Below are 17,879 nucleotides of genomic sequence, written 5' to 3'. Positions count from 1 at the left end.
TATGTGTCTTGTGAGTCACCCAACTTTATGAAAGTCTAATACTAAATCATTGCACTCTTTCATGCCTGGAGTCTTTTTATTCTCATAAGGTAGTGTACCTTTTGGGATATATACAGGATTTGTCAGAGCATTTGATTTGGTTTGCTACAATTGTTTCTTCTGTTGGAAGAGTCTTCCAAGTGTTCCTGTGCAGTGTGTCGCATAACAAACCAAATGCCTATTTTCTACTTTCTGTTTCAGAATTATTCAGCTTGCCACTTGCAACTCTGCCAAGTTCTGCAAGTCTATATTTTCCACAGACCAAAAAAAACAATGCTTCTTTTCCTTTTTTTTCTAAACATGGATTTCAGAAGAAGAAATCCAGCTCGGCAAGGGTGGCAGTGGACATGCTGAATACAAAAATCTGTGCAGGACTGGGAAGGATTTTTTGAGAATAGACTGCAAGTTAATGGTTACCTATTTAACAGTATTCCCTTTGGGCAGCTGAACTGCACACTCCACTGGGGAATTATACAGTTTCTTTATGTGATTTTTGCCTTTAATATCCATAAAAACAGCAGATTTGTGGAGCTGTAATGAGAATGTCCATTCATAACTAACCACTAAACTATTTCATGATTAGAACAGAACAAGCTCTGCTGTCTAATGAGGAACAGTGATCACAAGTTGAAACCACCTCATAGGAATGTGACAAACATTTACCAGAAGTCTGCTAATTTTACTGAATGTGATACCTCAAAGTCCTTTTTTATCAAGTATTGTAGTATTTATTCAAAAGATATTTTTCCAGAATCAAAACACAATCCTGTTACCACTCAACCATGTTTGTTGTTCAAAATAATATGTATGAAATGAGAGCGTCAACACTGCTGAGTCATGCGTGCACAGAGCCGGAGGCATCAAAACACGAGACAATCAAGCACTACCAGTCTGACAGGTTCACTGTACCAGGTAAGAAAGCAGGAAGGACACACGCCAAGAACATCTTTACACTTTGAAAACAGAGGGTAATCTTTTACCATCTTGTCCCCTCCTCATGTCCAACCCCACCTACTGACAGGCACGCTGACCTCCTGCGACGAACCCATCTTTTTCTACCCTTGTAAGTACACCCCCTTTGTCTTTCACTCACTACCCCCTTCTTCTTTCTGTATCTTTATCTGCTTCCTCATTCTTATGAACCCTATCATATACACTATATATGACCTGGCATGTCAGCATCTTGTTGTCATGCAGCCAGCCCTTCCAGTGAAACAAACAAACCCTGTCTGTGGGGTTGGATACACCAGTCAAACTCAGTGTAAATGGCTATATGTAAGTATCTCTCTGTGGCTGCTTTTCCTCCTTTTGTTGTTAAGGTAATATTTGGATTTCAAAGGTCTAGTAAATGTGGTGAAAATGCTGTTTTAGTATCAACAACACAGCTGTGATTCACTCTCCTGCTTCTCTGCACATTCAAAACGAACTCTGTCCTAATCTTTCCATGCCACGCAGCAAGACAGCCTGTATCTGTCTGACACAGAGACACATGCATGACAATTTGGCAGACTCACTTCTGAGGTGCCCACTTTGTCCAGACAGCGCACAGAGGCTCCGTTGTCCCACCCCAAGGACGGAGTGGTGGACTTTGCATCAGTAATAAGCTCAAACACAATGACAGGTTTCACAGAGATAGAGCCGGGGCTTTGAGTCAACAGAGGGTACATTCCCTGGTTTAATAAGTGAGCCTCTCCCAACAATCTTTTGGTGTAGTTACAGTACATGTGTGAGTCACTTGAGTCACTCGGTACACTGCAGGCCATTCATAATCTGAAATGAAGACCATTGTGCTAGAATATATTAATAGAGTCTGACTGGGTTGGAGCTGGAGTAGTTTCTATAGGCTCATGACGAATCTGTTATGTAATATCCATCACATCTGCTGGGAAATGGAAACTTATAGCTCTGTCTAAAGGTAACTAAATCTACAGACCAGCAGCAAATCTATAGCACATTAATTAAATAAATACTTCATTTACAGAATGAAATTTTGTATATCAGTTACTCACCCTGTGTTACGTTAAATTCGTAAGGAAAACGCGTTTTGTCCCACATGCCTCCAGGATGAATGAATAATGCAAAAAAGGACTAATTTTTGGATGGGTCGCAATAAAGGGTGGCCGCGTTAATCAACAGCAAATTTAATACAAAACTTCCAAACTCTCACACAGCTTATACAGTGTCAACCAAGTCCCACTGGAGTGGCATGCCTGGGCAAGCGCATGAACTTTGCTCAGGCAGGCAGGCTCATCTGCATGTGATACTGTTTACCAGGAAGTATTAATTTTTTTTTAATGAAAATGCATGTGTTTGAGAAGTACTGAGTATACAATGAGACTTGGATTATACTGCAAGAGTAGTGTGAGAGTTTGTAAATCAATATTTTGATATAGTTTTGTTGTTAAACGTGGTCTTCTTGTACTTCAATTCATCATGAATTTTTTCCATTTTTTGGATTCTTCGTCTTCAAAAGCTAACATGTACAAATGACTATTCAGAGTTTTTTTTTTTTTTTTTGTTCTAGCATGGATCAGAAATTACTCTGTCTTACTTGGTGTCTGATTGGCTTACACTTACCCTAACCCCTAGAAAAAAATTCCAGTGCTGGAATTTTGGCTAGGGGTAACTTCCTGGACTTTCCTTTGATTGTCCAACAGCTGCTCAGAGCCAAGAAATAGTCCAACACACAGGGTATGTCCGGAAATGCCCACTCCAGGTGCTAGAGTGCACTCTGGCACAAAATGGGCTGTTGGTAAATTCTGAGCACTGTTGGGGTGTATTGTTCGGTTATTCAGAACACCACATTTTTGGAGCAGCAGATTGTACTCTGGGCGCTCTGTCTGAGATGGAGCAGCAGACCATCGAGCAGAGTGAACAAACTTAACCACTTGTTAATTTGCGTAGAAATTGAATGCTCTTTTTAGTGTAGAGGGCCAGATTGGATTTACGTACCTACTCGTAACCTCCAGTAAAATGAAGACTTGTCCTTTGTAGGGTTGGCTATTTTTTAATCAACTGACCTTTTGCTAAGCCCTGCATCTTTGTGATGGCCTGACAAGCTGTCAGAGTAAGCACTGAGCCCACACTGTAACTAACTGCACTCCTCGAAGAAATATTATTAAATTTTTGGAAAAATGAAATAGTGAATCCAGAGAGAAGCAGACAGAGGGGTCTACAGTCTATGTTAGAAGAATATATCCAGGATGTCAAACTGACTCAGCAGCAACAACAGGTTAAAAAGACAAAGATAGTTAGAAGCTAAAGCCGAACTATAGGCTACAGATCACAGTGTAAAAGTGAACCACCACATCACTGCTAATCACCACAGAAGACAATGAATATAAAGGGTGTGTGGCAAACAGCGTTTATCTGCGCACACTGCGATGACACACAGCTGGTTGAATATCAGCAAAGTTTCCCTGCTTCCCTTCACTGGTTCCTGTTTCACTATATGGTATAATCTTTAAAAAGCAAAAGCAGCATGTGTTTTTCATTCAGTAGGCTATATCTTAAGTAGCTAGCTAGCTAACCCTACACTTTCAGGGTTTCAATTTGGTTTTGGAGCAGGGAAGAAACATATATTTTTTACCAACCTCTCCAGGTAACGAGTATCATAAATACACTACGAGCTCCAGGCACAAAATTTAGGTCGAAATCCACAAATTCAGCCTGAAAATTAAGGAAATCTTAACAAGGGCATTCGAGTTAATGGAGCACAGCTGTGTTGTTTTCGGACCCTTGCTTGATGCTACGTTCTGATTGGTCAGTCTGGGTCCGGGGGCGGGACTTAGCGAAGGTACAATTAACAATCATGGTAGGCTGTAGCATGTTAATTGGTGAGCTTGGCAACGGCAGGCTAGCTGTTTCCCCCTGTTACCAGCCTTTGTGCTATGCTAAGCTAACCGGCTTTACTCGGGGTCAGTGGTTGTTTGTCAGTACAGACTCCAGGACCAGACATGGGGCAAAATTGGCCCTCATTTGGAGTCGGTTTTCATGTTCACCTAATGAATGTAAGTTCAATATTCACTGTCCTGTTATTGTCTCCTGAGGGACATATTTGACACTTTAGCGGCTAACGTTAAATGCTCCACTGTGTTCTCTAGCCAATACGGTTGGTAACATGCAGATAGTGTATGTTATCAATTTTGTCACAGCTGCCTGCTCTTGCTTGAAATGACGTGTTAAAAGTGCTGACACTGATATGAGGTAGGCTAACAGTCAATTTAATGAGGAACTGCAGAGTTATTGGATGACAATTTTATTTGGGTTTGTCACATTTACATTTAACAGACATGTGTAACTGATGTAAATATTAGGCTACATATCTCACAGTCATCCTCCTCTTCAGCATCACAGGCTACATTTCCCACCCCTCAGTGCGCCCGCGTGCGCCGCCTGTCCTTTAAACTCATTATTTCCCTTGCATTTTTTTCACTCCATCTTAACGCGGAAGTCAGTGACGCACCACTACACACAGCTGCTCAGCGGGGGCAATGAAATAAACAAAACGTCGTCATTCGGTGCCAAACACAGCGGTGAGTGCCCTCTTTTTTCCTGTTAGTTGGAATATGGAGCAACATTTAGTCCAATGCAGCTATGCGTCCGTCCACACTGAGGCTCCTCTGTCTCCGTTGCGCCTCTCGCTGTATTAGATCCAACCGGAGGCGGCTGACGGTCGGTCGGTTGGACGGACGGACGGACGTGCGTCTGGACTGTGCCTGGATGTGAATGTGTGAGAATTTGCTTTTTTATTTCTTTCACTGCCCGCTGTAGAAGCAGAGAGTCGGTCCCTGGCGACGGTCACCGTAGCCTGTTGTGATTAAGGTATGATAATTCAGTTTAATGTCTGTTGCGCTCTGCAGCAAAGAAAAAAAAATCAGCAACGCGTTTGTGTCAGCTGAAATGTCTGCTGGTTTGATATGAATTTATTGCTCGGGTTTCTGCCCATTCAGCATGTGTTAGACTCGAGAAGACGTAATGTTGACTGTGTCCGAGCAAGCCTTTGTTGGTGTTGGTGTTGGTCTCACCCTGCCTTTGCAGCGCTCAGTGGAATGATATGGGACACCAGGTCATGAAAATATAATTAATAGCATTCCGACACGATTAAGCATTTATTGCATCGGATGTTGGAGCATTTTTCCCCATCACTGCTGTCTAGGATGCTGTTACCCTGCATTTAATATGGGGTCACGGTGCGATATAGCTGCAGGTCTGCCCCTTTTGAGTTTAACATCATGAATCAGTATTGATTGTCTGTGGTGAAATTTGCATGATGGCCCACAGCAGAGCTTCCTTTGTCCCACAGAGCATTTGCCACTGTCTGTTCTGTAGACTAGAGGTCTGAGGCGCACTGTCCGGCCGGCTGTTGCCTTATTATGTGCCATAATAAAGCCAAGTGGAGCACCCAGCTGCACTGCTTCTACAGGCTACAGCTGCCAGAAAATATCAGTGATTCCTGCCCTGTATCTGCTGCATGACATGAACAACGCCACAATTCCACACTTGGATTATAGTGTAAAATGTTTGATATAGTGAGGTTTGTAGTCAGCCATCAGACCTAATAATCAGGGAATTGTTACAGTGGCTCTCAGATTACACTCTGTACTCTCACTGGCTACAGGATCAGCTTTCCCCAGTTTGTTCCACCTTACACTCCAGCTCTGCTGTGTGCCATGATGCCTGCTGTATGGTCTGTGCATGTGTATGGCAGCAGCAGCAGCTTGTTTTAAATCTTTTTAAAGCAAAGCACTCTTGTGTACTCTACAGCTTTCTGCTCTCGCTACCACTGTGTGGATGCCTGCTGTGGTATTTATTTTTTTCTGTGGGTGTGCAAACATTTCACTCATCTTCATTCCAAGGCAACGAGTCCTGGCGTCATGTCAAAGACAGCTTCTCATGGCACCACCTTTATGTTGGTGCAGGCTACAGTGTGGTGTTCAGCTACTGCCAGGGTTATAGGAAGAGCAAGCTGTGTCTCTGTGTGCGTTACATCACTGTAGCCTTTGGTTATGTCTTTGCCAGTGTTGTGAAATACAGAGGGCTTGTTGTGATGAGAAGCCTCATTGTCCCACTGATAGCTGTAGAGTGTGCATGAGTAAACTTGCAGATAACACAATGCGTATTCTCTGTGTCGCGCTGCTGTGTAAGTAGGCCTCCTCACATGAAATTACTGCATATAGATTGACTTCTTCTCCACACAAACACTGGTTACGTTTCTGACGCAGATGAGTGTTTGAACAATGGCGACGGACGGTGGCCTTTTTGTAGGCAAGCTGTTGGAGCTCTAATCTTGGTTTCGTACTTGAATTGAACAAAAGAAATATCTTGACTTCGAAAAAACGTCATTGGTAACGCTTTTAATCTACAGTAGCAGCGAAAAAGAGAAGCCAGCCTTTTTATTCATGAGACATTTTCGACTTGTCACAGTCTTCATGCTGAGTATATATTTTTAGTTGAAGTATTGCAACGATATCAAATGTTCAGGGTTGGATTTTTTTTAGAATAATAAGTGGAAAACCTTATTGAGTGACTCTTAAAGTCAGGGGTCTTTTTTTTTCCAAAAGTTTGACTGCACTCGCACCAACTTATTTTGGTAAAGAATAATCCTCTCATATGAACCCATCATGCACTTCCTAGAGTCCAGTCCTCTCCCTCTGGTTTCCTTTTCCTGGCCTGGTCTTCTGTCATGACCAGCTGACTTACTGCCCTCTGACAGTGAAGGATTTTGCAGGTATCAACAAGTTCTCTGCCGTTATGAGAAATCTCATCTATTCCAGACCCCGAGCTGCCTGAGCTGTCAACATACTCTGAAGTCATCAGTCGTCCTGTCAGGACTGACTACAGGGAGAAATGAGAAAGTAAAGCCATGATTATGATTCCAAACGGGAGGAAGAGGGCGACGGAGACTGTGTCTGTTAAGCTGCTAAAATTGCGAGCGAAGGAGCCTGCAGTCTTAATGGACTGTGCCATTGTGTGCTTGCAAATTAACTTATACTTTCTGTCTCCAGAGATAGGTTCTGAAGAAAGTAATTGGAGGGCGGAAAGAATGCAATCCAAAGTATCTGAAGGCTCCGATAGTAGCTTTCTGCCAATTAACTGCCGTCATTGTTTGACACAATTGGTTGTGATGGTGAAATGTGCCTCCCACATTATTTTACAATATGGAACAGAGGACGCGTTTGACAGCTCCTATTGTGCTATTCTATAGAGGTTTCAATCAAATTCAATTTAACAACGGCCTGAAACATTTCGACTTGCAGAAGAGTTATAAAATATAAAAGTACAAAAGTAATTCCTCTCAATCATCACTTATAACTAGAACTAGAAGTGTGTGGTGGTGTTTTTATCTGCAGAGACTCTGCTCTCTTACTTTTTTTCTCTCTCTTTATTATTTTGCTGTGCTCTGGACATTCCTGTGCACACACTCAAAGTCTGTTGAATTTACTTTCACTTTTGCTGGACAGAAAGTAGCCAACAATTCCTGCATAGTATCCATTTAAGAAGCTGCAACTAGTGAAGTTTTAGCATTTCTCTTGAAATTAATTAGTAATTTTTAGCCATTTTTCTTTGTCATTGTTTGTTTTGTCATATTGACAGTAGATTATCCTTATCAACAAGACAATATACCCCCACCCCTCTTTCTAACACACACACACACACACACACATACACACACGCACACACACTTCCCTTTTTCTGTATTTCCTGTACATAAACTCTGGAGGATGTGTTAATTTTCTAGGTAACCACAACACTTGTGATTTGTGCCCCAGCCAATCAGCAGCAATCATCTGTAGTCCTAATATCTTTCTTTTTCAATCTTTGATGTCAGCTTGTTTCAAAATGGCACCTGCAGACCCCCTCTCTGACTCACACTGCATATCTACGTCAGCTGCTTGACCCCGTCTCCTCTCTCTGGTGCTTAATCTGTAAAATAATATTGATTGCATTCTACATAGACAGGAAATGCATCCAGCCAAAAAATAGACTCCTCATAGGTATCCTGTTCCCTTGTACAGGAGTATGTGCGTGCGTTATTCAGGATGTGGGTTTTTCCTGGACTCCTGGGACTGTACGGAAGTTGTGATAGTGTCATTACCTCTGTTTACTAGACTCCCGGCTTAGCAAGTTTTACTTTTTTAATTGATCCTCCGCTGAACTAATTAAAAGTCTATTAACAATATTACCACCATATGGCAGCTGCAACCGTACCACAAGGTTTCCAGTGCCTCGTAGACTGTGTGCAGCTGTCCCATACTGCTTTTGTTATCTGATCCTGGACTGTAATCGTATGAACACGTCCCCTGCTAGTCTTGTTGTATCAGCCTCTGGCTGGGCTGTAATCTAATAACATAATAAAGGTATGATACTGTGTCGTTTCTCTTTGCCTCCCGTGCACTAACTTAATCCTGGCCTGCCCTGCTACTTTGCCCCACTGTGGCTGGTCTTCATCTGTGGGGAATAGAGTATTGATCCAATCTAATGACTTCCTATGGATGATGTCATACACCCCTGTGAACTAAACCTCACTGGAGTAATGCTAATGGCAGTCATTAAAAAACATTGTTTATAGGACCACATAGTGTTTATATTGATATTTCTTACTCATTTTAAGTTCCCTCCCTCAATCAGACGCACAGTGTGTGTGTGCAGTTGTTTATGTGTGTGTGTTGCACGGGTGCAATAAAATGATAATGTACGGGATGAAGAGGGGGGAGTGCTCGACAGCCGCTATACATCAGCCGAGCAGAGGTGCTGGCTCAGCTGAATGGACCGTCGGATGGCACTGCTGCAGGTAGCGGCCTATGGTTGATGATGTCATTAGGGCTTTCACAGTCTCCCAAGGTTTCTGTCTGCTCGTGGCCACGAATGAAGAAGAGGGTGTGGGGAGGGAGCCACAACAGTGCAAATACTGTGTGTTGCTGCAGCCAGACACAACATGCATTTTAGCAAATAAAATGGCTGGTATATTTGACCTTTATATATTGATTTGATCCCATTTTGGGTTTCATATTTCTATTAACAATCCAAATATCCACTGTTTTGTGCTTACCTGCTGCTTTATCACACTGGTAGCTGCACTGGGATCGTCTCTTGTGTTACAGGAAAAAATAGAGTGTCTTAGTGAGGGGTAAGGCAGTCACAAGCTTCCTGAAAAGCTGCAGTGTTTTTTGGCATAGATTCTCCAAGTCTCTGGTGCTCCACAGAAGCGATCAAACGGCATTCTTATAAAACATGTTTTCTCGTTTGGTGTTTTGGTTATGGTTCATGTAAAAACTTCATAGGTGTTCAGTTGAGTGTTTGCTAAATCCTACCCCTGACAGTGATTGTCCTATCATACATAAGCAGCTGTAACTATGCACAGCAGGCCTGTCAAGCTTTGGATTTCTACACATGAGGAAACAGTGTACATGTTGCTGTACTAACAAACCAACTGCCAAAATGAATGTTGGGACTGGTATTGTATTACATTTGTACGTTAGTATGTAAGGGGTACATTGATGTTTACGTTTCTTTACCGTTCAGCAATGCAGTGGTTAATGTGTGGTTAGGTTTGGGTACAAATACACTGGGTTATGGTTAGGAAAAGATCATGTTTTGCCACCCAATTTTGATGGGACAATCCCAGCTGGAAACGCAGCGATGTCAATATAAAAACAACTGCTGTTCATGGCACAATTCCCGCTGTAAACATAGTGATGGGTCACTAAAAAAACACCCATATTTGGTGTTTAAATAGCCAATTAAACACTGCGATGACTCACTAAAAAACAACCGGTTTTGTTTTTTGGGGGTATTGAGCAGTGGTTTTGCATCCTGGCAGGTGTCTTGCCGAGGTGACAGGCCATCCGCCATCCTCTGCCTCCTAATGACAGAGTACATTTTATATGTCACTTTAGAAATGCTTGTATGATGTATGAAACGTACAAACGTAAGGTTTCCGTGGTTTGCAGAAACATTCAATGCTTTCCTGGTGACTGAGCTGTTTGGAGGGTGGTGTAGATTTGTTTGCAAGACCATTAAAAAAACACGAGCATAAGTGTAGAAAATGGATTAAACAGTGTGTTTATCTGCTCTAATTAAAGTTTAACCGAGCATTACTTCCAAGGAGCATGTTATAAACTAACTACATTAGTGTGGGATGTTACTGGTTTGGCTATGAAAGTCCCATGGATGCCATGCACATCCACTGTCTTGTACTACTTGTCCTGGGTGCTATCAGGAGTGTAGGGTAACGTTAGCAGCTCTGTCCTTCTTTTTATTGTGTTTGGTGGTCGACTGGGTTGAGATCTGTAGACTACAAAGCACACACCATATAAGTCAGACCATTTCCATGCTCATCAAACCATTCAGTGACCCCTTACATGTTGTATGGAAGAATCTGCATTAATTATGTTCCTCCTCTTGTTTCCTCAAGTCTTTGCTTTAATTTGTCACCTGTCTGAGCCTGATTGGTGGACTGACTACAGACTTAACACACTGCTTCTTAATCAGCAGCGTTGAAGGCGACGTCTTGAAACAGGAGCGACTGAAAGCAGAGTGATACGACAGTGTGGAAATAGGGATGGAAATTGTCTTTAAGTTCCGCATTAAGAACAGAGGCTCTGCGTCTTTCATTTATATGGACGTCTTGTAAGTGTCTGTCGGCAGTCTCAACAGCTGCAATGTGACTACAGTATATTTGGATGTACTGTAGTGAGCCACTCATTTATTCAGGCTGTTTGCATGGCAGGACATCAAACAGCATTTGATGTATTTTTTTTTTGAAAGCTGTGTGACTATAAGGAATCAATCAATGGAAAAACATGTGACCTTTTTATTCTAATATAATTCCTCCCATGGTGAACTTCACTTTTTCCCTGAGCTTTGATTCATAAGAGCAAAGCTTATTCATGCTCCAGTTCCATTTTTAGTCTTTTAAGCTAACACACTATGCATGCTGCTTTACATCTCTGCCATTTTCTCCAGCATATCATACGTAATTAGATTTCTGAAAGCCAGTCAGCCATCCATATTCATTACTTTTGTTTGAGTCAAAAAATCTACTTGCAGAAATGTTTTTGATGGCTAATCCATCATAGCAACCAAGCTTACAGAAATAATTTTTAGTTAAAGCAGCAACTTAATTGATACACACACCAGTTTTAGAAGTGAGAATGTCTTCTAGTGCGTTCATGTAGCCAGACAAATACCGCTTCCACATAGTTTAATTATCAGAAGTTTCTTCCAGCATCCACATTGGAATCTGACTTCTCAAATCAACATGTGCAATAATAAAGTTGGTACTTTGATCAAGTTAATTATCCGTAATGTTCAGTGTAATTTATTCTCTAACCCTAGCAAGTTTCTAGTCTGTGCACGTTGCGTTTCAGACACTAATGGCTGTCTTGGAGTAAGGAGAGAATGGAATGGAAGTATGCTTAATTGATAATCTGTGACCTTTCTGTGTAAATGCATTTCTTTTTTTAGCCCCTGTCTGTCCCACTGATATTATGCAGTAACAACTCATCCTAGAGGCATCTCATGGAAGTTTGTCTTTGCCTCTGAGCACGCAGCAGTGTTTTGTTTGGACTAACTGTAGGAAAAACTGTGTAATTGGCCTGAGCAGCAGCAGCAGCAGCAGCAGCAGCAGCCACTGCGGCTGAGCAGACAAAGAAAATAGTTTACATGTCATTGTATTTTCAACACCGGCTGTCATGCGATCTTTGGGAAGTGCTGCGCAACTCCTGGAACTTCTTTGGGGGGTTTTCTTTTGGAACATTGTCAATCCACCATTTATGTGTAATTTACTCGAGTGCTTGTAAACAGAAAGATGTAATGAACTGCTTTTGATGTGGATTTCTGCAAACCAACCGCAAGATCCCAACAGCAGGGTCCCTGCTGTCATTTCATTATGAATATGAAACGAGTTTTCATTACTAATGACTTTTCTGTTGTTCCTCATCGATTGTTTCTGCCGTTGGTGTTTGCGCTGCTAGAGGAAATATGCTGCTTGTGATTTTTAAACGTATTCATGACTTAAATTTGATCAAATAACACATTCATGTCAGAGACAGTCCCCCGTCACACCAGCAAAAAATAATTCCAGCTCCAAATCTCTGCTGTGCCTGAAAATGCAGCTCAATTCTTTGATCATTTTAAGTGTGTTGCAGTTATTAATAGTGATTTAAATAATGAACTCAGACTGTTATTGTTTTGTACACATTTGTAGACATAATGTGATCTAGTAGGTTTGAAATTAGTCTGACAAATATTAATTTACTTAAATGAATGCAAGTTGCTGTGTTGCTGTGTATGACTGTTGAAGCCGGTGTGATCACATGGACAGATGTGGTAACACTCAAAGCATTCAGGTGAACAGCTGTAATGATGAGTCTAATGGGAGGACTGACTTTTTGTTGACAATCTTTAGCATAATGTTTGCTGTCCAGGGATGGATTTGCTGCTCTGTCAGGTCTCGGGCTATGAGGCTGACATGATGCCACCTGCCGCTGTATGTGACATTTTTAGGAGTTTACACAGACAAATGTGGTGATTATAGCTATGTAACAACAGCCAGCTTTTCTGCCTCTTGCTTGAAGATTTCCAGAGCTGAACATCCTGAAGGAGCAGTGTGTAGTATTTAGTGGCATCTAGCGGTGAGGATTGCCGACTGCACCCAGCTGAAACTTCTCCTATAACTCCCAGTTAGAATTCCCTCAGTATTCATTGTTCAGGAAGTTATTACCAGGAGCCCCTCCTCTCCAAAACAAACAGATCAGAGGCCTGTACTACGAAGCCAGTTCAACTTACCCAGGATATCTTTTCGTTATCTGGCTTAACTAACCCGTCACATTGGCCATCTGGATAAGGGGCACTACAAAGCTGGTAATCAACCAGTTCAGTCAACTCTGGGTTTTCCTGTCCAGCCACGAGCGCGTTCATGTGCTAATTACAAGTGACATCATCAGAACTATGAATGAAGTAGGCTAGGCTTCTTCATATGATACGAGATGACACATTACCAAAAGTATCTGTGACTGTAAGACAGTAAAATGTCAGTGATATGGGATATACACGATACTCTGTAATCTTACAATGGAAAATGTAGAAACATTGAAAATACTATCCAAAAACTTCACTGTCAGTCAAGTCTTATATCATATGTAGGTAACGCTGGGCTATATGTGACATTAGTAAATAGTATTTTTTGCTTTTTAGTTGGAAGATGACAAAACAACTCTGAATATGTCACATAAAACACTTTAAAGTAACACCAGAACGTTTCTGCTTCTGCAGTAGAGAGTGGAAAAGAAGCCTGGTTAATGACTGATGAGGTCTCTCTGACTGAAATGGGGCATTTATAATAACAGGAGCCAATTAACAGTGTGTGGATTATTTTACTAATAACAAATTATCTTTTTTCCTACTTCTCATCACACAGGTGTCTCATGTTATTTTGAGCTGCAGTGATGGAATCAGAGTGTAAAATGGTAACACTGTCGCTGCAGACTAAAATAAAATTTGCATAAGTGAAAATACTGTTACAATCATGTGTTTAGTTTTGTAGACGATCTCGCCGTTTGTTAGAAGCCCTGTTTTAAAACCATGGAAATAGATCCTTGGAACAATTAAATCATTTTACTGACCCACAACATGTAGGCTCCTCTTTTTTACCTGAGACTCCAGACTTCTTTCCATGGATACTTTTTTCGTCAGTGATCTTATTGTTCAGTGGTTGAGTCTCGACAGGCTGTGATCCAATACTCTGAAGTTAACCTGCCCCAGAGCAGGTTAGCTGTTCAGTATAAGTTGCCACAGTGATTTATCCTGGTAAAAAGAGGACCAGCTTTCTGGTACTGAAAACCCAGACTCCAAATTCTGCTTCCTAGTACAGGCCTCAGGTAATTAAAACATGTTACAGTGTTTTTCCAGTGTTGTTCTGCTCATCACAGACAGTACGCTAGCCCAACACTTGCTAACGTGTGCTCACCTTTTGTCTGTGATAACTTAAAATCCAGACTTTCCAGCTGAATTATCCACAGAGGTCTGCTCCTCTCCAAAACAAAAGGACCCAGCCATTTAAACCGTTAAAAACACTGCACAAAGTAGTCACACATCAAAAATCTGTTTTCCTGATGCTGTTCGGTTCATTGTGGAGGGGCTGCTAACTACAGAGGCGAGAATGGCCCTTCCTAGTGTCCAGAGTTTGGTTTGTCCATTCTGGGCTACTGTAGAGACATGGCAGTGCAATATGTCAGACTCTCTGGACAAGGACCAGCTCCCTATGTAGGTATAAAAGGCTCATTCCAAGGTAAAGAAAACACGACAATTCTTATTTTCAGGTTATTATACACTAAAAAAAATCCATACCTATTATTATATTCAATGTCTGCCAATATGTCCCCATAAATCTTACACACTGGACCCTTAAAGCAACATAAGTCACTGTTTGACCAACAAACGTATTAGCATGAGTCAAACTTGTGTAATCTGTGCACATTAAAGTTAGTTTTCTCAGGCTGTACAGCATGAGGGCTGGGTTATTTTGGATTCACATAGGTCTGATTATCCCCATTACAAAGAGATGAGGGATGCATGTAGAGGATGCCGGGGTGCTTTGTCAAACCAACCTGACATCTTCATTTGTTCCATTACCTTGGATATGGCTGCTGTGAGGACAAGTGGGAGGATGAGGGTCTAAATCAAGACATGTCTTGATGTGTCAAAGGTTGTGTGATGAATAACCCTCTCTCCGTATGTGCACCATGTCTCATCACCCCCAAACATCGACATCTACTCTCCGGAGGCACTAAAAATGTCTTCCAAAAGCATATATTTTCCACATACTGCATAGTGGCATGTAGTCTGCATGCAGATTGTTTTGGATTTATTTGCAGATGTTTTGGAAGTAGAGCTTAAACAATGACCTGATTTATCAATTGGCCAGTCAACAGAATATTTATGAGCAGTTATTTTGATGATGATTTGTTTCATTTAAGCATAAATGAAAATCATTCTCCTGTTCCACTTACTCAGATGTGAGGATTTGATGCATATCTTTGTCACACAGGCTGTGACTATGAACTGAATACCTTGGAAGAAACAAGCGTTTAGAATTCATCATACTGGCCTCTGTCCAGTTATTTCACAATTGTCTGACATTTCACAGACTGATTAATCAGTTAACCAGGAAAAGAGCAGACTAGCAGATTAATCAATGATTATGACATTAGTTGCATTGCTAAATGGAAGTGAATGGTGTTCTGTAGTTTGGTGTGCAGTGAAAAACAGACACCATCCAGAAACAACGTCCCATTTACTAATAGTAATCCACAGACCTTGATAAGTGTTTATTGACTTTTTTCTAAAAGTACTTTGAAGGCATATTTTCCTTTTTTATTAGATAGAGGAGAATAGAGTTGACAGGAAATGAGGAAAGAGAGAGGGGGAATAACATGCAACAGTTTCCTCAGCCAGACTTGAAGCAGTTCCTGCTATTATACGGTCAGCTGAAGAAATAGTCCCTATAAAGAGTGGCTAGAAAGCGCCAGATAGAAGTGAGAGAATGTGTCTCATATGCTTTTATGTAACGTGGGTGGACTGTCCTTTTTTCAGATCGATTCTCTTCCACCAGTTTCAGTGTTACATTTCCCTGAATTTAGTGTCCACTGTTGTAGGTGAGTTCATCATTACTCCAAGTTACAACACTTTTTAAGTGTAAGCCTCCCTTGAGTCATGGATCATGTCATATAAAAGCAGGTATGAGGAAATGTGGAAACCCTTTGTTAATATAGTTGCTGTGATGTAAGCAGTGTTACTGGTCTTAGGAATTTTCCACCCAAGTTAGTAATCTCCCACTGGCAAAAAAGAAATTGATTGCTGTGATAAGTCTTGTGATAGCCTCTAAGCATTTTGTCTTTGTTGTTTTATCCTGTTTTTAAAGACTTTATGTGCTTGAAGGTTAGAAATGGCTTCTGTAACCCCATTGCAACATTAAATTTGCAATATGGATAGCCTCTATAAACATAACATTAGATCCTCTCTATCTCTGAGTTTCAGAATATCCTGTTGTCTGTCTGTCGTTGATGCCATGTCCCGTCCATTTACTGCAGATTTGATTTGCGACAAGATGAGCTGAAACAGGTGACTGCTTACAGTGCGGCGTTCTGCGATGTTTTAAAAACCTGCTGGTCCACACCAATGCAACAAGATGAGATGGTGTATCATCTCTGTGCAACAACTCTCTGTGCTTTCGTTCTGATTTCCCGATTTTCAGGCTTAATTGTGGCTGAATATAATTTGTAGTTTCTTAAAATTTGAATGAAGATAGTGATAGTGAGATACTGGCTACAGCTGCATTTGTAGTAGTGATGAAACGGTTAAAAACATAAACGAGCATCAGCAGCGACCCACCATCTGACACTGGCATACGTGAGGATGGAAGCAAAGGGCTCGGTGGGAACGGAGCACGTGCCACAGCAAGCGAACACGCTGTCTGTGATCTTTTTGACTCGACCAGTGGACTTCACTACAAGCTGATTGGCTGTTGAAACAGACGACGTACCTTATGTACTAAAACCAGCCGCCGGCGATTTGATCAGCGGAGTTGCAGGTGACACCATCAGCCGGCTTGAGTTGAGCTGAAACGGCTGGTTCATACCGCTGCAACCTTTTTGTGCAATAGTTTCATCTCGACACTAATCACTGGTCTGAACTGGGCTTTGGAACAATACCTTCCAGCCTGTTCTCATTACCAGGTTGTTTTGTCACACCTCTCGGTTTGTGATATTGATGCCAAAGGTACTCTTTAGGATCTTAATGAGAAGCACTGGGCTTTCAACTAGCTCCGATATGCTGAGAGCAACTGACGCCGTATTAAGAGCAAAAGAGTCTACGTAGGGTAAAACGGGACTTTCACCCAGGACACAACCGTTTGTGTCTTGTGTGAAACCAAAAGTGGATGTTTTTTTTAATGTAACACTACTTAATTAGGAACAGTCACTGCGCACTAACATTCTCTCACGTATTTGTGTCACCTTACATTTCGTAACAAACCTATTTTAACCTAAAGTATGATCATTTTTCTAAACCTTGCCAAGTAGTTTTGTTGCCTAAACCGGCAACCATTTCACAACATTGCTGCATTTTTTTGATAAAGGTACAATGTGTCACAACATAACATTATAAATGAAGCGTTGTGGTGCCACAGAGATGCCCAAAGACAATAAATTATATTCTAGATGAAAGGGAAGATACTTGTTTGGAACAGACCCCGGCAAAAATAACATTATCGGAGCGATCTCTACCTCAACAGGCAGAGTGTGCGCCCCATGTAGGCTGAGTCCTTTGCAGTGGCCTGGGTTCAATTCCAACCTGCAGCCCTTTGCTGCATGTCGTCCCCATTCTCTCTCCCCAGCTATCCTGTTATAATGGCAAAAGCCCTAAAAAAAAAATAATCTTAATCTCACATCTTAATTGCATTGCTAATCATATTGCAATCGCTTTATCAATCAAAAATAATTGCAATCTAATTTTTTGCATATTGTGTAGCCCTAGTTACAGTGTGTTTCAGCTGTGTGTCACACAGAGACACTAAATGAAGCCCTATGCATCACTATGAGATGCAGAAGGGCTTTACAAAGCATCAGTATTTTACAACCTGGGAATGAGAATGTACGAGGGTACGATGTCACAAACTGTAAAATCTGTAAAACTGTAAAACATTTTCTTGTCCATGTCATATGAGTGGACACCCCATTTGAAGAAAAGCATTTCACAGTAAAAAAAAAATAGGGAAGCAAGTCCTAAAATTATTGCAGGACCATCAAAATGGTTGACGGCTTTTCATAAAAGTACAC

General features: G+C 41.4%; 1 protein-coding gene across 6 annotated transcripts in view; it reads left to right on the top strand.

Moving 5' to 3' along the window:
• Positions 1-972: 972 nt before the first annotated feature.
• The window catches only part of marchf8 (E3 ubiquitin-protein ligase MARCHF8), a 112,597-nt gene continuing 95,690 nt past the window's right edge, over positions 973-17,879 (top strand). For 2 of the 6 annotated variants that reach the window (XM_033613444.2, XM_078160539.1), the window contains exon 1: positions 4,451-4,574. The gene's annotated coding sequence lies outside the window, so the exon portion shown is untranslated. The other 4 variants (XM_078160541.1, XM_078160542.1, XM_078160543.1 and 1 more) reach the window with 4 other exon arrangements.

The sequence above is a fragment of the Epinephelus lanceolatus genome, chromosome 17 (genome assembly GCF_041903045.1).
Source record: "Epinephelus lanceolatus isolate andai-2023 chromosome 17, ASM4190304v1, whole genome shotgun sequence".
NCBI lineage: Eukaryota > Metazoa > Chordata > Actinopteri > Perciformes > Serranidae > Epinephelus > Epinephelus lanceolatus.
Note: the sequence above shows the minus strand (reverse complement) of the source record. Positions and strands in the feature narration are given on the sequence as shown.